We start from the raw sequence: 5,974 nt of genomic DNA, 5'->3' as shown, positions 1-5,974 counted from the left end.
GCGGTTATATTTATACACTCAAGTGGAGAGGGCAGGGGCAGGACTGATCAGAGAGTATTCGCTACAAGCTTATTGGCGACCACCAGATGAGGTGATTTCTACCTGGCTAGTCAGAAACAGATGGGCTGTGCCAGCAGTTGCAGGCTCCCGCTCTGCAGGTGGCGGAATGGGGACCAAAGACACGGGAAAAGGCGGGCGCTTCACAGTGCCGTGGCTGTCCAAATGGTCACAGCTAGCAGAGTTTGTTCTCGATAACAGGATGTGGTTCTTATCTTTGGGTGCAGGCTTAAGGCTCCGGACACCTAACCTAGAGTGATTTCCTCAGAGTTAGCAGAAGTAAAAAGATCTCTTTCCTTTGTCGGATTATAAATGATCTCACAGTCCCTCTGGAGCCTTATCTATAATATATCCCAAGACTCAGGAGACTTCTGGGCATAGAGAACGATTAAATGCTGTATGTTGAGAAAGTTTAGGGGTGAGAAAATAGTACACAGCAATCAACATAATCTTTAAAGGAATTGTGTCTGCAGCCATGCCACCCTGAACAAGCCCGATCCCATCTGATCTTGGAAACTAAGCAGGGTTGGGTCTGGTTAGTACTTGGATGGGAGACCACCTAGGAAGACCAGGTGCTATAGGCATAAAAAAAATAATAATAAAAAATAAGGGATTGTAAGCTGGCAAAACCCTTGCAATCTGAGAGGTCAACCAAGGGTTGCCTCCCCTAAAAAAATAACTAAATAATAAACAAACAAACAAACAAATAAAGGAATTGGGACTCCAGCTTGCAGATCCTCCCCTGGTCACTCTATTTTTCAGTTCTAGGTCAAGATCCTATGGAACTCTTTTATTATTTACAGATCTCCAGGATTTGGCCTGCTTCTCTAGTCGTTATTTCCACCACCACCACCACCCCCCTCCAGTTTCTACCTATTTCCTTACCTCTTAAGGTTGTGGAAGAAATTGTAACATAATGAAAAGAGCATATAGCTTAAAGCTGGAAGATTCTGGTGAAGAATAAGTCTGGTTTCCATTAGCAATAGGTTCTTGAGTAGGAAAATGGTTCCCTTTGAACCTCAATATTGTCATTTGTGAGGAGAAAAAAATAGCGTAGATGACAGAGGCTTGTTCCTTCCTCTTGCGACCAAATCAAAGTTGTGACAGAAATAAGGAGCAAACGGCAAGGAAAATCACCTGGTATCTAGAAGAACAAGGCCTACAACTAGGGAGAGAAATAAGAAATCACCCTACAACAGGAGGAAGTAGGACAGAGCAAGGATGTGAGGCTGCCCAGTCCCAAGCAGTTGAGTGGGACAGAGGCTGCAGCACCCACAGCTGGCAGCTGCAGACTCCTCTTAAAGGGGCCGTGTCAGTGAGCGGACTTTCACAGTGACAGACCTGTTTGTTCTGAGCACCAGTGCCAGGTCAGCTGCTCATGGGGCACCAAGGACTTACAGGGGGACACTGAGTTGTGGGAGTGAGGGCTGGAGTGGAGGCTCGCTCTGCATAGAAGTGTTGGCGATATCCATTTTTCCTCTGTTGAGCCCTCTCCCATCCCCACAGTGTGCGGACCCAGCGCTGCCTTAGCTGAGACATCATCAAACTGGATAATGAAGTTCACTTTGCCCAGAGGATTCCCGGAAACTTCATCTCCCTCAACTCGCAGCCCAACCTAAGTCACATCCTGTTTTGTCCTCAGAGAGTCTGGTGCTCTTTGTTGAGCAGCTCCAAGAGCCACATTGGTGGCAGCTGACCTTGGTTTCTAGTGTGACTTCTTGAGGCAACTATAAGCACAGCATCTGTAGATTGCTTGCTGAATCTTAACAGGTGGCCCTGGAGGGGCACAGGCTGGGACTAAACTTGGCCTGCAGCTGAACCCCTCTCAGGACTGTGCCATTGGACACCTACTTCACAAAGCTGCACTAATAAGACCGGGAGACTTAAAAGCTTTGCTTAGTGTATAGAAACAGACACAGAAAGGCAGCCAAAATGGAAAGACAAAGAAGCAGAAATCATATGAGAGAACAGAACAGAGATCCAGAAATAATGGAGTCAAGCAATCTAACAGATGCAGAGTTCAAAACACTAGTTATAAAGATGCTCGATGAACTTTGGAGAAGTGTAGATGAATTCAGTGAGAACTTTAACAAAGAGATAAAAACATAAAAATGGATATGGAAATTATAAAAGAGAACCAGTCAGAAATCCAGGACACATTATCTGAGATGAGAGTGTATTAAATGGAATAAACAGTGAATAAAGAAGAGGATCGAATGACCTACATAGAGGATGAGAAGCCAAGGACACTCAATCAGAATGGAAAAAAAAAAGAAGCCAAGACTATAATAACAATTTAAAGAGCCTATGGGACATTATTAAATGTAAAAATATCCATGTCATAGGGGTACTTGAAGGAAAACAAGACGTTGAAGAGCTTTTGAAGAAATAATGATGGAAAACTCCCTTCACCTGGTGAAGGAAATACACACACAGCCCCAGGAAGCTCAGAGAGTCCCAAGAAAGAGGAACCCAAAGACACATCATAATTAAAATGCAGAAGGTTAAATACAAATAGAGAAACTTAAAAGCAGAAAGAGAAATGCAGTTAATTATCTACAAGAGAGCAACTCTAAGACTGGCAGCTAATTTCTCAAAATAACTATGCAGGACAGAAGGGCTTGGTATAAAATATTCGACACGATGAAAACTCAAGATTGACAACGAAGAATTCTTTATCTAGCAAAGCTATCATTTAGAGTCAAAGGACAGTTAAAGAGCTTCTCAGACAAAAAGAAGCTAAGGGAATTTATCAACACCAAGTCAGTATTACAGGAAATGTTGGAGGGACTTCCTTAAGAAGAAAAAACATGTATCGAAAATGGGATTAAAGAATAATAATAACTACATTCCTATCAACAAATACCTCAAATAGAAAAGCTCCAACCAAAAGACAGAATGGCTGAATACATAAGAAAACAAGACCCCTACATATGCTGCCTACAACAGACTGACTTCAGATTAAAAGACACACAGAGACTAAAAAGGAGATGAAAAAAGATATTGCCTTGATGGACCTAGAAGGTATTGAGCTGAATGCAATAGGTCAGATAAAGACAAATATCACATGATTTCACGTACATGTGGAATCTAAAGAACAAAATAAACAAAAACAACAAAAGTGGAAATAAACTCATAGATATAGAGAATATTTTGAGGGCTAACAGACGGGAGGGGGTTTGTTGGTGACACCAAAAAAAAGGCAAAGGGATTAAGTAGTATGAATGGATAGTTGCAGAATAGACATGGAGATGTATATGTAGATATAGAGGGGAAGATGGTTAATAATGTAATAAATATATAAGGGGACAGTGGGGTACTATATTCAGTGGAGTGATCACTGTGAGTTATGTGGATCTCTGATTACTAAGCTATACAACTGAAACTAGGATATTATTGTATATCAACTATAATTGAAAAAGAAATCCTCATTGAATTGTACAATGTAACTACAAGCAACTCATTGTCTATTTCAATAAAGCTGAAAAAAATTTTAAAAAATATTGTCATTTATAAAATGGAGTTTTAATAGTATTTCACAGAATGATCATGAGGATTAAGTGAGATAATGCTTATTCATTTTCTGAAACATATTATGTGCTCCTATGTTGTTGTTTTTTTTTTAATTAAGTTCCCAGGATAGTTAGAACAAAAATGGAGTCTTTCCTCATGTCTCAACCTTCATAATGTTAATAACTTTAGCAGCTTGGCTAAAGTGACTCCATTTTATTTATTTCCTATCCTCACTCTTTCCTTGGTGATGACAGCCATTGTTCCTGTCTGAAATTAAAGCTGTTTGTCTTACCATGAAAAATACTTCACACTGATTTCTAATAAGAACTCAGTATATAGTAGGTAGATACTTTTGTTCAGTCCATCTTATCTATTATCCATTCATTCATGGTAAGTTTCTTTTTCTTTATTATGATTATCATCATTATCATTATTAATTATTTTTAATTCACTTATTTATTTTTTTATGGTGACATTGGTTAACAAAATCCAATAAGTTTCAGCTGTACACTTTAACAGTAAGGCATATATATATTTACACTGTGTGTTCACCTTCCATAATTACATTTCTTTCTGTCACCACATATTTGACCCCCTTTATCCCTTCTACCTCCCCACTCCCCTCACCTCCTACCCTCTGGTAACCACTATATGGTAAGTTTCTGTTGGGATCAGTTTTCATGTAATCGATCCAAACATAAAATTTGAAAGTTACCAGTGATCATGTAAAAATGATTACTATTATTTGTAATGTCTATTACCAGTAGGTCAAGTAAAAAAAAATGCTTATAAGACTTGTGTACATTTCTGACATTTGTTATTTTTGATATTTCTACTACAATATCTACAATACCTAGCAATCACAAAGCATAAGAGTATATACAACTATCATTATTAAATGCATTTATCCATTAATCAAATAATTTAATGCACTTGAGTAAATATATTAACTTAAAGTAACCTTTAAGGTTACTTTAAGTAACCTTTAAAGTAACCTTAAAGGTTACTTTAAGTTAACATATTTACTCAAAGGTTTATAAGTTTGAGAATACATAAAGGGCTCAAGTATGATAAGAACAATAGGAAATCTTAGATAAATTGCTATAGAAATCTCAGGGGAGAAACAATAAACACAACATAAGACTTAAATGAAACTCCATGATGATAAAGGGAGGAAGAGAACAGCATCATACTAGAGGATAAGCAAAACAACTTACTGAAAGCCTGTTCCAAACCAGTGCTAAGTATTCTATGTGGTAACACAAATAGCTCTTATTTCAGGAAGGGAAATGATTCTTGGAAGAACAGGATGTAAATAAGCAGCATTCTATAATTAACATACACTGGCATAATTTAGGGTATATGTGTGATATTGGTAGGTGCTGAAATGAGTTGAGTACTGTCCTCATAATGTACAGATCTTTTTCTATTTTATGTAAATATACTTTTCATATTCAAAAAAAGATAGTTTCCTTAAAAATTTACTTTTTTTATTGATCATAATCAAGAATTAGGTAGGATATGGGTTGTGTGGAGAATACTTAGCAACATTAAGTCTCGAGGATAGATTTTCAGGTGGAGATACCTAATCTAAAATGGCCTCTATTCATTCTCTTTTATACTATGTGTTTTGTTTTCTTTAAGCATTTTCACTACTGGATATTTTCTTGTTTATTTATTTGCTTATTTGTTTATTAAATATTTCTTCCACTTGCAAAGTAAGTTCCAGGTGAGTAAATCTTTTGGTGTCTTATCATTGCCATAATGCAATGTCTAGAATAATATTAGTCTTGCATATAGCAAAAGCCAAATAAATAGATGCTGACTAAAAGAATGAATTATGTGTTTCTCTTTCAAAAGTTTGATGATTGGCTTAATTAGTTTATATGAAAAATGTGAAATTATTCATTGTATATAAACAAAATATGAAGAAACAGATAAATAAAATGCATTCATATTTTTAATAGTTATAAAGGTTTGTTTAATTGTATATATAGTGCCAGGTTCAGAGACTTTTCATATAATTGCCCTTCCAATAACCAGCATCACGCATTTCCTGATTCAATTCTTCCCAACCAAGCTGCCATGTCTGGTCTGTGACAGACTTCTAGTTCTAACCTCTTTAGTCCAGGTGGGTCAAATGATGAAGTCTGTCCACTTTTCCAACTTCTCTCTGTTGCCCAGATACTTCAGCTAACAGAAAAAAGTTGCAACCACAAGAAACAATACCAGACATGATTTCTACCAAGATAAAAGATTATTCCATCTCACAATTAGTTTGATATATGTAAAAGACATGATCTTATGGCCTAATACTGATAAAATAGAATTTGTTTTTAAATTGTGCTTTATTATGTATGAATACATGTGTATCTGTGTGTGGGTGTGATGATTATATATATAT

The 5,974-nt window shown here is 36.9% G+C and overlaps 1 pseudogene; it reads left to right on the top strand.

Moving 5' to 3' along the window:
* The first annotated feature begins 522 nt into the window (after positions 1-522).
* LOC111734184 lies at positions 523-641 on the top strand (annotated as a pseudogene).
* The last annotated feature ends 5,333 nt before the right edge of the window (positions 642-5,974 follow it).

Source organism: Pteropus vampyrus, unplaced genomic scaffold (assembly GCF_000151845.1).
Source record: "Pteropus vampyrus isolate Shadow unplaced genomic scaffold, Pvam_2.0 Scaffold838, whole genome shotgun sequence".
NCBI classification, from domain to species: domain Eukaryota; kingdom Metazoa; phylum Chordata; class Mammalia; order Chiroptera; family Pteropodidae; genus Pteropus; species Pteropus vampyrus.
Note: the sequence above shows the minus strand (reverse complement) of the source record. Positions and strands in the feature narration are given on the sequence as shown.